This window comes from Macaca fascicularis, chromosome 3, assembly GCF_037993035.2.
Source record: "Macaca fascicularis isolate 582-1 chromosome 3, T2T-MFA8v1.1".
NCBI classification, from domain to species: Eukaryota; Metazoa; Chordata; class Mammalia; order Primates; family Cercopithecidae; genus Macaca; species Macaca fascicularis.
Window position 1 is genome coordinate 117,057,134 of NC_088377.1, and position 23,217 is coordinate 117,080,350.

The following is a 23,217-nucleotide window of genomic DNA, read 5'->3' on the forward strand; positions in this document are numbered from 1 at the left end:
TCCATCATGTTTATTAGTACACTTGAATCTCCCTTTTCCACTAGCTTGAAAGCCCTAGAATGAAGAGACTTCTGGTAAAGCCTAGCTAGGGCTTATAATCCCCCATGATCTTGTCCTAACTATATACTCAGATACTGAAGAAATTCAAAGTCAGAGGTTTACTCAGGGCATGTTTATCGAGATGAGAAAATGCCCATTGCGAAGACCTAAACATTTTAATGTCTTCTTTATAGCTACTTTCCATTTTCATTTCTCAGAATCAGGCAGATTGATAGAAGCAAGAGTAATTTTGAAGAAAGTGTCAGAATAACACACTGGGAAGACATAGGTATGTATTACTAGAGTATCTTTTCTTGGTTCATACAGACATTAACTAGAGATTCTTGAAATGAATCTGGTTTATTGTAAGTTTGGTTGCCTACACACCCCTAGCACATTCTATCACACAAATGACAGCTTATACTTAGTAAAAGAGGCCACTTATTGAAAAGCTGATTATTTCCAAGAAACTCCTTCACCCAATTCCCTGTTAAAATTAAAATAGAAGGACTAGACTTTTACAAATCATCAAAGGGATGCATTTCTGCTTTCTAAAGAAGGGAGGGTGGGATGAATGTGACCCACCTTTTCTCACACATCCTCCCAATTTAGAGCTAGAAATTAAGATGTATAAGTATCTATAATAAGTATTTTCCCATGGGTATAAATGTTGTCCCATGAGTATAAATGTTGAGACTACGAAGAGGGAAAAAAGTATGGCAACCTGACTCAAAGACAGGCAACCTCCATCCCTATGTTATTTTCCTATAGGGTTGCATACATTGCTTACTCTTGGGGCAAGGTTATGTTGTTGGCATTCAGATAATAGGTCCACAAATAATTATCTAAGGAATAGTGCAGTATTTTTTTTCTTTTAGAGGGCAAGATAATAGATTTTTATCCCCTGCTGTAATTATGAAGAGTCTTTCCTTATGCTATTTCTAAGCTTAGTCGGAAAAGATTTTAATATGACTTGACTATTGATTACAATGATAAACTTTCTACTGATAAAATTTATTCTTAATATCTATCTTGCTTTATTAGAGGAATGACATTAGCATAAAAATCCGAAAATGTTGTTATAGGTGAATAGTATATTTTTTCTCATATTTTTTAAAGAAATGAAGTTTTATTCCTATATTAGTAACATATGATAAATATAAAACGTTATTGCCGGGTGTGGTGGCTTATGCCTATAATCCTAGCACTTTGGGAGGCCAAGGTGGGCAGATGACCTGAGGTCAAGAGTTCAAGACCAGCCTGGCCAACATGGGGAAACTCCATCTGTACTAAAAATAACAACAAAAAAAAAAAAATTAGCCGGGCATGGTGGCAGGCATCTGTAATCCCAGCTACTTGGGAGGCTGAAGCCAGAGAATCGCTTGAATCCAGGAGGCAGAGGTTGCAGTGAGCCACAATCGCACCATTGCACTTCAGCCTGGGTGACAAGAGGAAGACTCCGTCTCAAAAACAAACAAACAAACAAACAAAAAACAAAAAACAAAAAAACATCATTGAGATGTTTTCCTCTTTTGAACCAAATCTTCAAAATCCAGTGTGTACTTTGTATTAACAGTGCATTTCAATTCAGACTAGCTGTAAAGTGCTCAGTCACCACACAGACAGCATAGTCAGCTCTGCAGAGTTACAAAATTCTATTGGAAGAATTCATTTAGAATTATATATGGATAAGATGATAGCAAAAATGAAAAGAAGGGGGTTGGGGGCTGGGGCAGGGGTAACATTAGGAGACATACCTAATGTAAATGATGAGTCGATGGGCGCAGCAAACCAACATGGCACATGCATAGCTATGTATCAAACCTGCACGTTGTGTACATATACCCTAGAAATTAAAGTATAATAAAAAAAATTAAGTAAATGTCTTGTAGATTTTCCTCAAGAAGGTAAGTTTATCATTTACATTATAATATTGGGAGCTTTTAAAAATTTTCCCACATTCCTCTTTCAGAGTACTTGATACCTCTTAAGTCAGTTAAATCCAGGAAGAATTCAATCATGTGTAATAACCAGTATAGGTTAAGTTGCCACTTACAAGGTGCTTTCCATTGTCAGCCTGAATCTTGGTACCTTGAACACCGGTCTCTACAATTTTGCAATAAGGTGCTTACTAATTGGATCAGCTTCATAAATTAAATATTCCATTCCTGATCTTTCCACCCACAGTTATTCAGCTAATCCAAACTTGAGATTTGTTCTCAGTAAGCCAAAATTTTTCCTTCTCTGTGATCCTGGAGTGTAACTGCTCTGCCATTCTTGAGAGGAAATTCTTATTAGTGATTATTGGTTACGTTTCCCCTTCAAAACCCATGGCTCATTAATCCCCGTCAAAGCAGCCTGCGCAAAGTCATTTTTACTCAGCAGCAGATTCAGGCTGATCCAATGCACAGGCCAAGCTGGCAGCTGCTCAACTGAGATTTGAAGGATCCAAGAAGCGCTCTCTGGCTCCTGGTTCTCTCGTTTTAAAAAACAAACAAAATCCCTATTATTCACCACAATGGCATTCTCTACTAGATCCAGATTTTACTGAAAAGGCAAATGTGGGAAAACATATTCACCTGACTAGTATTCAGCGTAGTCCACATCCTGAATGATAAAAAATAATAATAATAATAATTTTAGATTAGGAAAGAAATTAAAGAGAATTCATGACTTCTAGTGATGATGTTGCAATTAAGGACAGTGATAGACAAGGTGACTTGGGAGTGCACTGGTGACCTGGGATAGGTATGGGGACACAAGAGGGAGTCACTGAAAAAAAAAAAAATTGAAATACATACATGAAGGAATAGCATTATTTCATAATTTTCTAATAGATCTGAAGTTGGAGATGTTTTGAATATATTTATTTGGTTTATGGATTTATTTTCTAAACTAGATTCTGATATTCCTAGAGAAGAACTTATCAAAGAAAGAAATAAGGCAATTTTTATTACACATTCAAAAAGTAAAATAACTAAATTTACTTTAACCTTGTGTTATTTTGCTAATGAAGTAGCCAAATACTTTGCTATCTAAAAAACTGGATATTTCTTTCTTCTGCAATTTTCATAGAAAAATAGTCTTTTTCTATTTTTCTTCAAGGAGATACTGAATGCCCCACTTTTGAAAAATGTTCAGAGTCTTCTCTTAAGGAATAATTTGAATGTGTCAGAAACTATAATTTGTTCCAGAGAACTAAGCAAGAAGGTCTATTGTGAGATTTTAAATACATTCTTAATGGCTTCTAAATCCTCTTGTGAACGACATTAGTGTGAAATGTTATTTATTTAATCTAATAGAGCCATTACTCACAAAATGAAATGTGCAACTCCATCTCCTCAGAGAACAAGAAAGAGCTTCTAGGGTAAAGAACAGAACAGAGCTGTTATTTACGGGTACAGATAAAAAAAAAAAAAAAAAAACCTGAATGAGTTGAACTTCCTCTCTCATGCCTACACGCGGAAAATAGAATCCACAGCAGAATTAGTTACCCAAATTCCTTTTCACAGTGTGCCTTTCCAGTGAACTCTCCTCTTCAGAAACTCCACAGCTGCTCACACAAATTAATTTTGCAATTAGGTTTTCTAGGAAAGTGTTGAACTGCAACCCAGGCTGCTTTGGGTTCCTTTCTTTCTCGCTTATAAAACAGGAACTGTCCAGGAGTGATGATATGTGGGCTCTAGAGGTATGTCCATGAATCTGAACATGCTGCTCAAAAGAGAGCATCTTTATGGGTTAAGATCATAGTGATGATTTATTTTGCTTCCGTAAGGGAGCTATTATACATATGGAGGTAGTTGTACAACAGAAGGTAAAATCTACACAGAGTAAGATGACACAGTAGTTAAACCTATGCTATGAAATCTGATAGGTGCAAATTCTAACTTGGCCACTTGCTAGCTGGATGAAAGCAACCATCATTATTCTCAGGCTGTTTTGTGTATCAGAGTATGTGATTGTCACAGTAACTCTTAAAACTATTATTATTCTTCATTTCAATGCAGAAACTGAGGCATAGAGAATGTAACTGTTCCGCATCTGAGAAATGGTGAAGCCTGGTTTAAATAGGAGCTGGTTGCTGCAGAATGTGGGCTCTTAGCAAACATGTGGCTCAAGCAACAGAGACTTCTGACTCAGTTTTTAGTTATTTAACCTCTCTTTTCTGTTTCCTCATCTGTAAAATGGAAATAAATATATGACCTGCCTCATGGAATTAAATGAGATCATGAATGTAATACATTGAGCACAATGCTGGACACTCAGCAAATAGTAAATTAGCTTTATCAAATGCTTACCTTTCTTACAGTCAGTCTCTAGAGAACAATATATCTCTAAATGTTAATTAGACAAGACAGTTACATCTGTTTATTGGCCCAGACCTTCACAGCATCTCACCTTAACATAGTTGATGAGTGTCTCAAGCAAGTGTCATCTGATATTGCAACTGTCAACTGTTATCATTGCAGCTGATGGTGAAACTGTCAACAGGCTATGTGGAATGATTAATAATGTGACAAAGAATAAATCCATGCTCACAAGCATGGTCTAAATCCCTTTAACAGGTGGAATGATTGCTGGGACTTAATATCTCTCCAATCTGAGCCTTACTGAAAAGCAGATATTCAAAGCAACTTAGATCTTATAGTAGGTGGCAACGTTAAAATATGCTGGCCTAAGTCAATCCTCTGACCACATGCATTCTAGTGAGTGGGCTGACAGGATTGCATTGAGAGTTATGTGCACCTGCTCTTCTGCTTTTAGCAGGCAAATAATATGCAGTAGGGAAAAGAAGTTGACCTAAAAATACACCATGAGAAGTCATTATTGGCATAAATCCCAAGAAGTATTTAGTGAAAGACACTGGGTTTTACATTGGGTTTTCCTATTATAAATGATTTTTTGGGAAAAAGTGTCAAGACCTAATATATGTGTATAAAAATACATTTATAAATAAAATGTGATAAAATGTGATCACTAAATAAGTATACAGTTACAAATTAAGATATTACTATGTAGTATCAGTCTTGAAAAAATATACTACTTTGAAGGAAAAGAAATAAATTTTTGATTAATAACATAATGTCATTACTAGCAAAAGGTTAATGGTAATTTTATCAAGGAAAGAAAACATTATTATTCCCTTCTCTTATATGGTTGATTTTTTTCCTGAAACACTGCATTTAGCAAACATGAATAATTTGGAGAGAAATAATATTGTAAAAGATATAAATTCTGATGACAAGCATACAATTTTCTAATTAATAGTCCTGCCTGAATCTTTTCTGAGGGAAGATTCTTATTCTCATTTTAAAAACCACATACTAAAATGATAACTACGACAGACACCAATTATACTCACACATTAACCAGGCCCAAACAAGAAGTAATGTTAAAATGCATTAGTCACCATATACTATGAACTCAATTTTGTAATGACTGATTACTCAATAACTGGTTTACAGATTTCCAGTAGCTACAATTATTTGACTATATTAGCATGTTCCATTAGTACCATTTTATGAAAGTACATTTTATGACCTACCTGGCATGGGAAAAATCTTGAAATGTGTTTAATTAGAGAATATTCAAAGAAAATAATAAGAACATATCAATCTAAAACCAAAAATATACATTCTGGGCCATTAAAGAAAATTAGATAGAAAAAATTTTTCATCACACTTCCTCAATACTCCCTGTGCATTGACCCTTTGTTGTGGATATACGCATTTTTCACACATTAAATTTGTGTTTAAGCAATCTAGTAATACAGGATGCCAACGACCAATAATTTCACTGTAGGCAAAGGATGGCAAATTTGCAAAAGTAGATGTGTCACGAAGAATCACTTTTATAGTCACATTACAAAAATAGGGAGATCAGGGCCCATTGTCCTAGAGGAAGTATGCACAGAGATAGTTCTTTTTGCAGAGATTTAACAAAAGTACCTTTTCCTTTGCATTTCTATCAAATGTGTCTTGGGAGGGACCTAGCTGGGGAAGTAACTGAAGCATGGGGGCAGTTTCCCCCATGCTATTCTTATAGTAGTAAGTTCTCATGATATCTGACAATTTTATAAGGGGCTTCCCCCTTTGCTTCATTCTCATTCTTCTCTCTGCTGCTGCCATGTGAGGAAGGACATGTTTGCTTCCCTTTTCATCATTATTGTAAGTTTCCTGAGACCTTCTAGTCATGTGAAACTGAGTCAAACCTCTTTTCTTTATAAATTGCTCAGTCTCGGGTATATCTTTATTAGCAGCATGAGAATTGACTAATACACTGTGTAAATCATGATCCAAGCAGGTAGTAGACCAATTTGATAAGAATCCCTAAACCTTCTAAAATGGGAATGATTACCTCTTCCAGAGTGAAAAGACTAGAATTTCTTTTGGCATTAGAAAGGGCCAATAAAGTGTTAGATGAAGCTAGTGGGAGTTAATGAAATGGTGAGGGGCAACAGGTGAGCAGACAGCTTACCCAAGTACAGAGACAAAAACAAAGTATTTCTTGGTCCTATGTGTGGCAGAAACTTTAGATGATTCAGACAGTTTCCTACGGCCACCTCGTACCTGGGAAAATTATTGTATGTATAAATTAAAATATCTGTGGGAAAGTAGAAGAGGGATGGAGTCAAAGGGGCATTAACCCAAAGGCCCTGCAATCTATAGATGAGAGTCTTCATTGAGAGAAACACTGGACACTTTACCCTCAGAAGTACCAGAGAAAGCTGATGTCCCTGCTATGGGTTAGACCAGGGACTTATTTTCACTCTCTGTTATTCTTAAATAACATTCTACCAACCCCAGAGCTCAATTTGTACCAACAGCCTTTTCATTATTTGGAGCATATCAAAGGAGTGAATGAGTCTCCATCTCTGTTCATTAGGGTACATTTAAGCTTTTTGGGCTTCCTAGGCACTTAAAAGAGAAAATTTGCTTCTTGGAGAGGAATAGACTGGACTTTTGAAGTTCTTGAGCACTGGGGTCTCTGGCATTGCCCTCTAGGGACTAAGTGAGGAATCTTATTTTTCACCTAATTTTTAGGAGTGCTCTTGTCATTGCACACTACTATGAACCAAGGGTCAAATCTTGCCTGATACTTTTTTTTTTTTTTTTTGGCAAACTAAGAATAGTTTGTACATTTTTATATGGTTACATTTTAAGTGGTGATGTAAGTACCCACAAATCTTCAACATTTGCCTTTTCTTCAAAGCCTAGAAAATTTACTATCTTGCCTTTACAGCAAAAGTTTACCAATTTCTGCTTTATTTACACAGAGTTAGATCTATTAGACTAGTCAGTTGTTTGAATTGTAGACTATTGTGGCTTTGTGTCCATTAACATTTTTATTAGAAATTTTATAAAAAGCATCATTACATGGATGCTACTGGGACATACAGCTCCTTGAAAGATATAATTCATATATATTGAGTTTTAAAATGTTGGTCATGTCACTAATGACTCTAGAAGATACCAATTTATATTTTCTGTGTAGTAAAAATAAGAACCCAATGACTATCGGGTAAAAAAATAGCATTTCTTAAAAATTATACATAGTCCATTACTGTCCCATAAATTATTAATAGGTTAAGTTATCATATTGAAGAGTATTTGTGGAATTTTAGAAGGAAAAATAAAAAATTTTTTCCTGAGGAACTACTGAGAGATTTTATGGAGGAGCCATATTGTGCATTAGTGTTCTTTTCATAACAGTGGATGATTTTTGTTTAGGAAGCTATTCTACATTTTCCTTTCTTGAGGTTCAAATAGAGCTCCACCCCATTACCAACAGGAATGAGGCACAGAATCTGAGTTTCAGGTTATCAGTTGATAACAATATTGATGCAATATAAGCTAGACCGGAGATTTTTAATGTTTCAGAAAATGCAAGCTCATTTTAATTTCCCTCTTCTCTTCAGTTCACCATCACTTCTGTAGAAAGATTGGCATTCACATTTTAACAATTCTACTTAGAGTACTTTTCCATCAAGTTTGTGTTTACTATTATTTTATTAAAGAACCATTCTTGGACAATATTGCATCTAGGAGTACTACAGTGAATAATTATTTATGGATCAAAATTTCTCATGAAATATTTATATCCCATATTGTGTACAACACATAAATATTGCTGATAGGCTGTCAAACAGAAAGGAAAAATTGAACAGAACACAAATTTACATCATGCGATGAAACTCAAGAGATGTTTTTCTATTATACATAAATTATAGCATACAAAGGAACAAAGTTCTCTCAAACTGCTACAGTGCAGCAGCTGCAGATGCATGCTATTTAGAAACCCAAAAAGGTAAAGAGAATTTAGGATAAGTTCTGCATTTCTCAAAATAACAAAATATGCAGCTACTAAACAAAAATTTCTTTGTAAATATGAAATGTATTCAGAAATATTTCTTGTATAAGAAACTTTAAAAACTGAATTTTGAGGTAATTATCTTAATTATCCCTGTTAATATTTAACAAAAGAATGACTATGTGTAGCTTATTCTATTCAAATAGATGATTTTTCTTAACTTTCCAGCAGCTCTCCTTGTTTCACTGTTCTTTATCAGTTTCCTCATCTAGGCATTGACTGAGCCACTTATTAAGTGGGATTAACAAGATTCCTCTACATATCTACTTGATTAGGTTGTTATGAGGATTAAATGAACTGAAGGACCTAAAGCACTTAGAAAAGGCTGAAGACAGAATGTTACCTATTAACATAAAAGTTTCATCATCTTTGTTGCCATCAGCTATTTGTGTAAGTTATCTGTATGAGGGAAAGCAACATCTTATGTTGCCTCTTTATCACCCAGGATACTGCAGAGTTGGTTTTAGCAATTGTGGGTACTATCTAGAAAATGATATGCTTGCTCTTATATGTTTAACCACTGGCATCCGTGGAGGGGTGGAGGTATACCCAATTTGTAGTGCTTGCTGACTTCCAAGGTATAATTTCATACAACCATGAGTTGTTGAAAGGAGTTGAAAAGAGATGAGCACAATCAGCTGTTACAAAACAGCAGCGCAGGCTCCAGAAACACCGCTACATCTAACCCATCTCCTTGTTTCTTTCACACAAATATGTGTGTTTATCAATCACACATATACTTGATGACTGCAAGATCTGATAACAGATGAGTCATGGAAATCAGTTTACCCGAGGGTCTGTAATTAGACTCACAGAGTAGAATTCTCACTGTAGCTAATCTTAACTCATGTTCAGCACAAATAATATGAGCTTGGGAAAAGAAAAGGCAAGCCAACTGAATTTGGATAACAAAATTAATATAAACCATTAGAGTATTCAACAAGTATTTGTAAAAATATGTAATTTGCAAAGCTGGGCTGTTTGGAGAACATCTATAATAACAGAATATTGCCCCTGCCCTTAATTGGCTTATATCCCGATTGAGGTGATAAATAGTAGATATGTAGTAGGTAAAAAATATGAAAGATGTAATTCATAATGTTATTTATGTAACCGTCCAAGGACAAATGCTAGAGGCCATCACACCAAGTGAAATAACTCAGAAACAGAAAAATCACATACCATATGTTCTCTCATCAGTGGGAGCTAAGCAATGGGTACACATAGACATAAAGATGGAAATAATAGACACTAGGGACTTCAAAGGGGGAAGAGATTGGGGAAAGATGAGGGATAAACAATTACCTATTGGGTACAATATTCACTATTTGGGTAACGGGTACACTAGAAACCAAATCTCACCATGTGTAATATACCAAGTAACAAACCTGCACATGTACCTCCTGAATCCAGGAGAAAGAAAAAAAGGAAAAGGAAAAAAGGGAAAGGAAAGGGAAAATGAAAGAAAGAAAGAAAGAAAAGAATTGTAGAATAGTGGAAATGGAATATATTATGGTAAAATAAAATTCTTTTAAGAAATGCTTAAAATGTAAAATAATAGTTTTTAAATGAGATACATATACACAGTGGAATATTATTCAGCCCCTAAGAGGAAGAAAATTCTGTCACTTGTGACAACATTTAGCTAAGTGAAATAAGCCAGGCACAGAAATACAAATATCACATGATCTTACTTATACATAGAATCTAAAAACTTTGAGGTCATAAAAGTAGAGAGTAGAATGGTGGCTCCCAAAGACCAGGGCAGCAGGAGGACAGGGAAAGGGGAGGGGTTCGTCAAAAGGTACAAAGTTCAGTAAGTTCTGGGTGCTTTACTGTACAGCATAAGAACTATATTTAACAATAATGTTTTATGTATTTCAAAATTGCTAAAAGGATTAATTTTAAAGTTTTCACTGTAAAAATTATGAGAATGTGAGGTAATAGGATGTTAATTAGCAAAGTTTGATAATCCTACTAAATATATGTGTATCAAAACATCACATTATACCCTATATATATGCTATATGCACACACAATTATTACTTGTCAATTGAAAATAAAATACAATTTAAAAAATATATTATTTATTTTTAGTTTGCTTTCTGTCCTAATTTAATATAAATTCTTTGTAATGTTTTAGAATTTATATCATGTTAAAAATTGAATTTTTGTAAACATGTATCATTCAATGTAATAAATATTCTTCAAATTTTCTATGAATAATTCTACATTTGGCCTTTTGAGTGACTTTGCCACTCATGTCTCTCATTCATTCTTTTTTGGTTTTGTTTTTGGCTTCTGATAATATCTATGGCTTTTTTTTTTCTTTTGCTTGTCTTTTTAATTATGTATACCATCCAGCTATTTTAAGAACTATTTGTTAAAAATGAAGCACCCTTCTCCTCTCATTTTCTCAGGAAAAACAATGACTAAGCATAGGAGAAATGAGAGAAATCACAAGGTTTCTTCAAATTTATTTTAGTTGCAAAGTACACACATCTCACTGTAAATAAAAATGCAAACACTAAATAGAAAATAGGTGAAAAATATACCTCACGGCAGTTCCTCTGCCTTTCCAATATATAAATATTTCCACTTTCTAGGTGTATTAGCCCCTTTTCACAGTGCTATAAAGAAATATCCAAGACTGAGTAATTTATAAAGAAAAGAAGTTTAATTGACTCACAGTTCTGCATGGCTGGGGAGGACTCAGGAAACTTAAAGTCATGGCAGAAGGGGAAGAGGCATGTCCTACATGGCAGCAGGTAAAAGAGACAGAAGCAGAGGAAACACCAGATAATTATAAAACCATCAGATCTCACGAGAACTCACTCACTATCACAGAACAGCAGCAGGGAAACAACCACCACGATCCAATTACCTCCCACTTGGCTCCTCCCTCTACACGTAAACATTATGGAGATTACAATTCAAGATGAGATTTGGGCCAAACCACACAGCCAAACCTTATCACCAGGGAAGTACAATCACTAATGATAAACTTGTTTTGTCAGTATTTCCTGAATTAAAAAGTTAAGTTAATCTTAAAACAAGAATAAGACAGTATCCCTAAGAAAAGGATGACTGCTGAGAACAAAAGCAACTGCCTACGCTAAATTTATTATGTCTCTGTCACTAGCACAACGACCAAACTTCTCAAAATTAAAATCAAGTCTTGGACTGGGATTATTTCTCAAATATTCAATAATAGCCCCTATCTACAACAATAGTGCAGCAAACTGTTACCACATTATCAAGAGTTAAGTTCATCTCAAGGCTTGTAATGGAAGAGATAGCAAATAGCAGAGAAAATAAAGAGCCATGTTTCTCAATCATTATCCTGAAACAGAAACACCTGGAAGATTAATTAAACATGGTCAGCTGGGATGGGAATTAGGCCCTGAGTTTCTAACTCAATAGTTCTGGGACAGGGCCTACAAATTTGCAGTTCCAGCAAGTTCCCAGGTGATACTAATGCTATTGGTTTGAGGACAGCTGGTCTAGCCCCTAGAGCAGCACTTTTTAAATTATGGCCCATAAAACAGTGCCAGTTTGTGAATAGCGAGTATGAGATAATCACATAAATTTAGCATAAGCACTTTAAAATGTTTATAACAATTTGATAGAATTATTTCATGTTTGCTATATCTAACAATATACAATTAAAGGATGTAATTTGAATGTCTTCTTGTTTAATTTTTCTTTTCTAGAAATTAAATTTTATTGTATTTCATTCAAGTATTGTTCAATGCTGTGTCAAAGGCAAAAAGCCAACATGTTCTTCTCCACAGATAGTTTGAAGTGTACTGGTCTTTGAGAAATGGTAAAATATCTGGTCCACACAGTAGTATTTGAGTAGAAATAGAAGAGATATGATCAGTATGTACTTGGATGAGACTTAAATGTTAGGGAAAGGGTACCCATCAGAGAAGCAAAGAAAGCAGAAGCACCTGCATGAGAGAATCACATAATGGCACAGTTAGAAGGGACCTTAAAGATGATTTAAGAACCCAGGCATGTTTTGTAGGTACAACTTTCACTTAACTAGTGAAGCTCAGAGTACATGCAATTTAAAATTGGTAGGTAATACATTGTAATCGAAAACTACCCTGTGAGATAGGTGTCATCCTGACTTTGAAAATCAGGAAATTAAGCTAAAAATAATTTACAGAATGTAATAACAACCTCACAGCTAATAAGGGACAGACCCAATTCTCATTCTAAATCTCTTTCCACCAAACATAATAAATCCACAGTTTACATTGAATTGAGTAAGCACAGGGTTCTTCTTTTTGATCTCCCAAAAATGTTATATGAAATTATTTTGTCAGTTTCATTGCTTCCCAGTTATTTTTGCCAGTAGCAAATACTAGTTTTCATGAATGAACCTGTAATCTTGTTCAGCAACAATCAATTACAATGGTAAACTTAGGAAGTAACAAACTGCTTATACAGTTTAATGCATTTTCCATGAGTAATCAGCATACAGAAAGGCTGCTAACACTTTCCAATAAACCATGGCATGGTCTGAAACGATTTTGCATTTTTAAATATCATGTCTATTTAAAATTCCATCATTTATCTCCTTCTCTAGATGCCTTTGCCTTTCTAAAAGATAGTTTTTCGCTTTAAAAAATTATCCATGAGCAAGAGTAAATGACTTGGAATACATTAATATCTAGTGCATGCCATTTATACATATAAATGCAATCTTTTTTATCAAGAATTATCTAGACAGCAATCTTTCATATAACAATCCAAGTAATTTTATACTTTAATTGAGGTAATAAAAATATCAAATTTACCACAATTCTGAGATTGCAAATCTTTTGTGTAGTGATTTTCTATAATAGTGATAGAGATTAAAAAGAAATAAAAAGCACTGCTCTTTTAAAATGAACATTATAATTGTCAGAAATGGGATATCTACTAATTTTCATTCTGCCTTCCAGTATACCTCTTAGCAACCCAGAATTCAATGCTTTCTGTTTTGATTTCCTAGTACAAAAGTTCCCTAAGCACCAAACCAGGTAACAAGGTTACAGTATCCCTACTGGTTTCTCAGGATATTAATAAGTAAGTTGGTAAGAGTGAATAGGGAAACAAAGTGAGAAAATATAAATCAAATGAGGAAAATAATATGCTTTAATTTTCAATCTTGGTAACTATTTCAAAGGGTCACTTTCCGTCTTCTTTATCCCACTAAAATTTTGTTACTGTGAAGCTTTTTCATGGAGGATGAACATGAATAATACACATGAAGTGGTGTTTAACATCCTCAGAAAACAAACATTAAATTAAGTTTTTGTGATGTGTATTTGGAGAGGTAGAGACAGAAAGGATATGCATCCCTTGAAGCTGTGGATACCCAATATCAGTTCTCATGGTCTAGTGTCTTTGTCATACCAGTTGGTGATATTTTGAATATCAGGTGTATATCTCAAGAGTGCGTTAAACAGAAACTAATATTCTACCTTAGTAAGCCCATCTAAGTGAATGATTTGGTAATGGATATGAAGATCTTTCAAAATATAATATCCTTTGACCAAATAATCCACACATATAAAACCACTTTAAGGAAATAGCCAGAAATGTAGATTATTTTCAAGGAATTGTTACTTAATATTGTTACAGTTATGGCTTTAAATACTTAATTATTTAAACTGTAATTCATTACTATAATGTTTAAACACATTCAAGTGATTTTTAAAACATAATGACATGAGAATATTCTCACAAATAAGACTTTAAATAAATGACACATTGATATGGTTTGGCTGTGTTCCCAACCAAATCTCATCTTGAATCGTAACTCCCACAATTCCTACACGTCATGGGAGGAATCTGTTGGGAGGTGATTGAATTATGGGGGCAGATCTTTTCTGTGCTGTTCTCATCATACTGAATGAGTCTCACAAGATCTGATGGTTTTAAAAATGAGAGTTTTTTCTGCACAAGCTCTCTCTTTGCCTGCCACCATCCATGTAAGACCTAACTTACTCCTCCTAGCCTTCTGCAATGATTGTAAGCCCTCCCCAGCCATGTGGAACTGTAAGTCCATTAAACCTCTTTCTCTTCCCAGTCTCGGTTATGTCTTTATCAGCAGCGTGAAAACAGACTAATACAGTAAATTTGTACCAATAGAGTGGGGCGCTGCTAAAAGGATACCCAAAAATTTGGAAGTGACTTTAGAACTGAGTAACAGGCAGAGGTTGGAATAGTTTGAAGGGCTCAGAAAAAGACAGGAAACTGTGGGAAAGTTTGGAGCTTCCTAGAGACTTGTTGAATGGCTTTTACCAAAATGCTGATAATGATATGGACAAAGAAATCCAGGTTGAGGTGGTCTCAGCTGGAGATGAGGAACCTGTTGGGAATTGGAGCAAAGGTGGCTCTTGCTATGCTTTAGTAAAGAGATTGGCAGCATTTTGCCCCTGCCCTAGAGATCTGTGGAACTTTGACCTTGAGGGAGATGATTTAGGGTATCTGGCAGAAGAAGTTTCTAAGCAGTAAAGCATTCAAGAGGTTACTTGGGTGCTGTTAAAAGCATTCTATTTTAATTGGGAAGAAGAGCATAAAAGTTCAGAAAATTTGCAGCCTGACAATGTGATAGAAAAGAAAAATCCGATTTTCTGAGTAGAAATTCAGGCTGGCTGCAGAAATTTGCATAAGTAACGAGGAGCCAAAGGTTAACCCCAAGACAATGGGGAAAATGTCTCCAGAGCATGTCAGAGGTCTTCACAGAAGCCTCTCCCATCACAGGCCCAGAAACCTAGAAGGAAAAAGTGGTTTCATGGGCCTGACCCAGAGTCCTCATACTGTGTACAGCCTAGGGACTTGGTGCCCTGTGTCCCAGGCACTCAGCCATGGGTGAAAGTGGCCACGAGAGAGCTTGGGCCATGCCTTCAGAGGGTACAAGCCCCAAACCTTGGCAGCTTCCACATGGTGTTGAGCCTGTAAGTGCACAGAAGTCAAGAATTGAGGTTTGGTAACCTCTGCCTACATTTCAGAGGATGTATGGAAATGCCTGGATGTCCAGGTAGAAGTTTGCTGCAGGAGCAGGGCTTTCATGGAGAACTTCTGCTAGGGCAATGCAGAAGGGAAATACACAGGCAGAGCCTGCACAGAGAGTCCCTAATTGGGCACCACCTAGTGGAGCTGTGTGAATAGGGCCATCGTCCTCCAGACTTCAGAATGGTAGATCCACTGACAGCTTGCACTATTTGCCTGGAAAAGTGTCAGAAACTCAATGCCAGCCGTGAAAGCAGCTGGGAAGGAGGCTGTACTCTGCAGAACTACAGGGACGGAGCTACCCAAGACCATATGATCCCATCTCTTGCATCAGTGTGACCCAAATGTGACACCTGGGGTCAAAGGAGATCATTTTGGAGCTTTAAGATTTGACTGCCCTGCTGGATTTCAGACTTGCCTGGGCCCAATTTTGGACTACCTGTAGCCCCTTTGTTTTTGCCGACTTCTCCCATTTGGAACAGATGTAATTACCCAAAGCTGTACCTCCATTGTATCCAGGAAGTTACTAACTTGCTTTTGATTTTACAGGCTTATAGGCATATGGGACTTGCCTTTTCTCAGATAAGACTCCGGACTGTGGACTTTTGAGTTAATGCTTAAATGAGTTAAGACTTTGGGGGACTGTTGGGAAGGCATGATTGTTTTTGAAATGTGAGGACATGAGATTTGGGAGGGGCCATGGGAAGAATGATATGGTTTAGCTGTGTTTCCACCCAAATCTCATCTTGAATTGTAACTCCCACAATTCCCACATGTTGTGGGAGGAGCTTGGTGGGAGATGATTGAATTATGGGGGCGGGTCTTTCCCATGCTGTTCTCATGATAGTGAATAAGTCTCATGAGATCTGATTGTTTTAAAAATGAGTTTCCCTGCACAAGTTCTCTCTTTGCCTGCCACCATCCATGTAAGACATAACTTGCTCCTCCTTGTCTTCCACCATGATTGTGAAGCCTTTCCAGCCATATGGAACTGTAAGTCCATTAAACTTCTTTTTCTTTCTGTTCTTGGGTATGTCTTCATCAGCAGCATGAAAATGAATGAATACACACATACACAAAGACATAGATGATGTGAAGGAGAAACAACAAAATTCACTGCAGCTCTCTAAATAGAGTGAGATTTTTATTATTACCTTCTATATTTCTTGATATTGTCCAGCATAGCTATTTCAATAAAATGTGCATCTTTATGATTCAAATATATTTAATGTAAATATTCTAAATTGAAATTTCCTTTATGTGGAAAATACTAACTTCTCTACATTCATAAAGCAAAGCGAAAAGGAAATGCTAAACTACCACAGATTATACCCACAAGACTTCTGACAAATTGCTTAATTAGAAAAATCAGAGACTACTGTTATCATCTTTACATACTGCCTATTTCTGAATTCAGCTTTCATATCTTTAAGCAAATTTTCTCATCCACCTCACACACCAATTTGTATGCCTCTTCTCCACCAAAACCCCACACTCCAGGATGATGAATGCTTCTATTCACTGTTGTACTAGTGGAAAGGATGGGGGCATAGTGTGAGGGAGCAGGGGAGTTCATTAGAGAAGATGCCAGAGAAGGCTAGAGAAAGAAGAGGCAGGAGAGGTGGGCTTCATAGTTGGGGGTGATATTTACATTTTGAAAATATCATAGACTGGAAAAAATAAATCAATTTTTAATTTGCATTTATGAAACTCCAGATAAAACTATAATAATTAAACTCTAAGTGTTCCTCCTTTAATTATGTAATACTTTTTAGCTTTTGTGATATGAAATCTTAGAAAATGCCAACTATTTAATGAAAAAAATTAAAACAAAGTTAATTTGACATTTCTTTAGTATCGTAAATAATATAGACTAGTATTTTTGGGAGAGGTTATTTTTAAAAATCAGCTACTCATCTGACATTGCATGACCAAAATTACTTCAAAGGATTGGAGACAGAAAATAAGACTAAAAATGTCCAAGTACCTTCTTCATTAGTGGATAGGCCTGAAGATCTGCTTATTTTGTGATAGCAGATTAACTTTCAAAGTTTTCTTTGAGAGCCAATAATCAAATATATGCTTTGAGAGAAGTTCAAGAAAGACCAAAGTCATCATTTTTGAACATGAATTTTAGTAACAGAAGAGAGATAAGAAGTGAGTTCTCAATGAAGTATAAGGAATGAATATTGACAATGTTTATTCCACTTGTTCTTCCATTTTTGACAGCAATTCCTCTAACAACACCTTTTTTTAATGTGTTTGTTTTATTTTTAAAAAAAGGAGGGGGGATACAGGAAGAAGAAGGGCCTTTTTTGCTTCCAGCACTAGCTAATAAAATAAGAAACAGTTGTCTCTGCTCTATTAAGGGTTGATAGGAAAATTGTGGTGGAATGACTGGCTGCTGGAGGCAGGGGCCACCGACAGTGCCTCAGCTTATTCATCCGTGACAGCGCTGAAGCTGAGAGCCTGCCATTTCCCAGGAGGAAGGAATAGTGGAAATGACAAAAGGAAATCTGAAAATGGAGATAATAAAATGATGGTTGCATTTGAGGCTGTTATCAGGACTTCTCTCATGCCAACTTTGAAAGTAAAGATTTTAATATTATGAGAACTGTAACTATCCTTAACTCAGATTTCAGCAGTCTGGTAGTACAGTAAGTCACATCTTGGTGGGATCTACAAAAACTTTTGCAAAAATGTTTAATTGTATGATAGCATTTCAAAAACATTTCCCTTGATCAGATAAGGACCTTCGTGTGAATCTATTTTATCAACTAATAATTAGTTTCATGTAGCTAGGTTACATAGTATAAATTACTTTTAAAACCCCCTTCCAAAGAATTCATGGTTTAATAAACTATAGTAAATGACACTGTGTCTAAAACAGTGTAGCAACCAGTTCTGCGATTTGCACAGTTAATATACCATTAATGTCTGACTGAAAGCTAACTTCTGTTTTTCAGTGAACTTGCCCAAACACAAATATTATACAGTAATGTGGTTGTGATGTGAATATTTCACATTAATAGTATTAATGTATTAATCAACTTTCCACAATTGCTGTATCTCCTACATTTTAAATATGTTTTTATCTTCTGCTTTTCTTACTTCATTTGCTTCTAAACAGAACAATTGTCTTGCTTCCTCATATCTCTTTATTGCTGTTAATCTTAAGGACATATAAAAGGATTACCTTATTCACAGGGGGAAAAAGGTCATTAGAAATCCTCACTCCTTTATTTTCTCCTTCCTGCCTTTCACTGATTTCATAGAAGAAATCTTAGACTGTTTTTCCATTGCTAGTAGAAGAGTAGTTATTAACACACAGGAAAGCAAGCACACACATTCTATCAATAAATACTGCTCGAGCCATGGGTTCACAATTCACTAATTCATTTATTCAGTCAGTTAGCCCACAAACATTTATTAGGTATTTATTGTATTCCAGAAACTGTGATAGACTCTGGATATTAAAGGATAGATTCAACAGGTTTCAATAAAGGAATAAATGAATAAATAAAGAAAATACTGAATCAGTGAATGATTAATTAGCGATAAGATCAGCTATTTATAGAAATGCACTAATTCGGAAACCCAGTGTGCTGGACCAGTTTTCTTGAAGGAGTGGAACAAACGAAGAAGACAATATTGCCTCAGAGTGAAAGTTTCATTCTTTGAGGGAGGTGTTAGATCACAGAAATCTGTTTTTGTTTAGGGTTCACCTCAGTAAAGAAAAGGGGTAGGTTTCACCGGCTACTTGGTTAAACTGACAAACTATTAACGATTTTCCAATTAAATTGTGATCTATACATGATTTATTTTGCTACTTTTCCCTTTAACTTCCAACTGTTACCTGAATACCAGAAAAAATTGGTCAGAAAGTAAAGCACACACCAAACCTCCTAACCTTTCTATTCTGCAAGAGAATGTGGCAGGAGTTGAACTTCAGGAAATGAGTTTCCACGATTTTAGTTTCCCAAATGAAGACAAACATGGGTGTAGGGGCTAAAAAAAAGTCTTACTGAAAGGTCAAGGTTTGTGAATGTTGCAAAAGCCCATGAGGCTTTGGTGGTGGGGGAGAAATGCAGGGGGATTTTATTTGGAAAACTCGTGCAGGAACAAACAGTGGTATTTGTAAGGGGAGGAAAAAAGGGTGTAGGGATTCCTCCTACTCTCACATTCCCTCTACCAACGATAAACTGGCACCAGCAACTCATATTCTCTGCTGCTCTGAGATCATTGAGATTTCTTCTAAAACTTCAAGGAAATCAGTAATATACATTCTTTAATGGAGTCATGAGATGAGACAATAATATTCCAACATATTCAAATAAAAAGTTTGCCAGAGCAATGGCAGAATCATGGAAAAAAAGAATTCAATATTACTCAGTATTAGATTGTTGCTGGAGTAGATAGAAACTGCCCCAAAATTTCCAGTTTCACAGTGTTAAAAGAAAAACTTCAGCCAAATTAAATTTAAAGGAGTTTAAATGAACAACAAATGATTCACAAATTGAGCAGTCCCCAGAATCACAGCGGATGCAGAGAGACTCCGGTGCACCGATGTGGTGGAAGAAGATTTATGGACAGCAAAAGAAAAGTGATATACAGAAAACGGAAGTGACGTACAGAAACAACTAGATTGGTTACAGGTTGGCATTTGCCTTATTTGAACATGGTCTAAACACTCGGTACCGTATGAGTGGCTGAAGTATGTGGTTGAAATATGGCTGCTGGGATTGACCAAGACTCAGCTATTGTTATGGGCACATACTACTAAGTCAGGTTTTCAATCTTGTCTACCTATGAAGTTAGATTACTGTTCATCCACAAGGACTCCAATATAGAAGTACAGAGTCCCTCTTAGGCCATTTTTAGTTCGCTTTAAGAACAGTTATTTAATTTATATGTATAAGAATATTTCTTGGACTTCTACCTTGCCAATGGCTCTTTGACGAATGGGTTTCTGGTGAGACTGATGATTCTTATGTATCATGTTGGCAAAAATTTTAAATTTTTCAATACACTTTGATGGAAAACTTCTGGCAAATTTCTCATTTATGGAGAGCAATTTGGAAAAATCTATTAAGCATAAGATTCATTTGCTCTTTGACACAGCAACCTCACTTCAAGATAGTTATCCCTCGGATACACTCCACACATAGGAGAACTGAGGTTAGCACATTATTTGTGGTAATCAAAGAGTGAAAACAATCCAGTGTCCTCTATGGAATAATCACTTTGCCTTGCGTCTCTAAAAGAGAATGAAGATTACCTCAGTGTTACGTAAAAATCTCCAGGATATGTCATGAAGTGGAAAAAAGAAGGTGCAAGACAGTGATACAGTATGTTAAATTTTGTATAAAAGAAGAGATGAAAATATAAAGTATAAAAAGATATTTGCCTGTATTTTCAGAAAGACAGGCTAAAAAGATACAAAAAAAACTAAGGAATGGGGACCAAGTTAGGAATACATGAACAGAGACAAATAAAAATGAAACTTAATGTATGTTTTTTAATCTCATTTTTGTATTTTAACTACGTGAATGTATTACTATTCAAAAAATAAAATTAAAATGTATAAATAAGTTAATATTAGATGTTAATCTAGTTATTTTTGCAATAACTTTACTTTTGCAATCTTGAAATAGATAAAATGATATTCTCTCTGATCTGTTGATGTTCAGAATTCTCCATAGCACTATTACCTTATCAGGCCTATCAGTCTTTTGGTTTTATGAGGGTAAAGATACAAATGATCATCTAACATTCTGGCGGTCCACTTTGATTTCTGTGCCAGTGAGAATATTCACAGAATATTATCTGGGGCAAAATAAAAAAGTAAGATCTAAATCTGTGTACTGTAAATAATTTAGTCTATTTTGGAGGTTTCTAAATGGTGATAAACTGTTATCGTAAGGAACTGCTATCAGGCCACTGGAGTAGCCTCAGTTTTCCTCCATGTGGGGAAAAGGGTCCTCTAGGCCTTTCTAGAGTCGAACAAAAGTTTGTACCTTGGATTCAGCAAACCTGGGTCTGTGCAAAACAGATGGCGACAGAAGCTTCCTCAAACTGTTGTGTGGGGGTATCCTTAGGAATTCCTCTCCCTTTTTCCTCGTGATGAAATCAATTAGAAATAATTCTTCCCAGGTCCTGAATAAATCTCTTCTGGAAGGATTATAAATCATGTGACCCTTGTGCCTCCCAGTGGCAGAAAATCTGACCCTCCAGTCCTATGGACTATGAAAACTTTGCTCAGGTGAAGATCACAAAAAGTAGTCTTCAGCAAGAATAAAGATTATTGCTAGACTTTATTCTTTTGTGAATAGTTTAGCCTAATAACTTATGAGGCAAAAATTTAAAAAGTTTATATATTTATTTTAATTGGAGATATCATGTGTTTAAGTGTGTCAATAACTTTATTAAAATATGTCTTTAGAATGAAACCATAAAAAGAATTTTCCCAAATATTCTAATTCTCCAGCTTCTACATCTATTCTAACCCTTATGCTGCCCTTATTAAATTTAAGTAAGATTACCTGCCATTATATTTGACTAATAAAATATGAGTGAAAGTGGCATGTGACTTCTGGAAAAAGGCATTAAATTATCAGAGTGACAATCTTTTATTCTTGCTGAAATTATTCTGGGAGGCTGTATGAAGAAGAATTTTTCAGCAGCCTGGTCCTTAAGTGTCTTAGAAGGCAGTTTCCCTGCTGATCCATGCTGAATATACAACGTGGAAAGAAATAAAAAAGACAAGGACCAAAGAGCCTTTATTTGCAATAGGTCTTTACTTCTGTCCAGAGAAGGACAGTCTCTGATTTGAAGACCCAGAGTTTACCCTGTAGCAAATATGCACATATATTTCTTATTATGATTTGAATAGGAGAGCCATCTAGACAACTCCAAACAAACAGATTGCTGCCTAGAAGGTATGCAGACTGGGAGATAAAGGACTGATGAATGGGCTTCAGTGACCAATTCCCTCATCAGTTATCTTCCTCACTGTAAATCAATTGCAAACCATTCTCTTAAGAGTTAGCATTAGTCAGTCAGCTCCTGGTACCTTCTGAAAACAAATAAAATATCAAGATTCTGGGACTGTAGATCTCAAGATCAGATTGAATAATCTTACCCTTTGATCTCACCACTTTCAAACCACAACATCCCAGATAGTATCTACAATGCAAATGTTAATGAAATCATCATTACGTTCATATTAATATAAAAAAAAGAAATCCAGCCTACCAAAGCCTACGAACTTACCCTAAATTTATTTAGTACTGTTTTACAGTATTTTATAAGAAAAGAATTAAAATAGGAAATATAGAGGCATACTGATTGTTAATAACGGTATCAGAACAAGAAAAAAGGAAAAAAACAATTCTATTCAGGATGAACATTAGCTAAATCTAAATAACAGAATTCACTGACCAATTTGGTCTTTGAAGGTTTACAGGTGAAAAAAAGTTCAGATGTGAAAAGGTTTACAAATGAAAAGAAGTTCTGTAAAATCTCCAATCTAATAAAAGCACACAAAAGTGCTACTCATTTTGTTCTCACTTTCATCAAGTTCAATTAGGTTGTCAAAATTAAAATGAGGTTTAACATAATCCAAATCTCCGCCTTTCAAGGTAGAATTCAAGATTTCTTTTAAATTTTATAGTTTGTTGCTCAAGAAGAGAGTACAGATGAGAGCTGAACTGGAATATTCAAGGAATGTTCATATATTCACAAAGTTAAAAAATATGCTTAGCTATTTATACACACAGATGTTTAAGAGATGAATTA

General features: G+C 35.4%; 1 long non-coding RNA gene across 7 annotated transcripts in view; it reads right to left on the reverse strand.

Moving 5' to 3' along the window:
* Positions 1-23,217, reverse strand: part of LOC135970192 (uncharacterized) — a 631,278-nt gene that overhangs the window by 552,767 nt on the left and 55,294 nt on the right. For 6 of the 7 annotated variants that reach the window (XR_012432622.1, XR_010585760.1, XR_010585758.1 and 3 more), the window contains exon 2: positions 11,099-11,163. The exons of the other annotated variant lie outside the window; for it this stretch is intronic. This is a non-coding gene — a long non-coding RNA (uncharacterized lncRNA). The remainder of the gene's footprint in view (positions 1-11,098; positions 11,164-23,217) is intronic. 7 annotated transcript variants of the gene reach the window in all.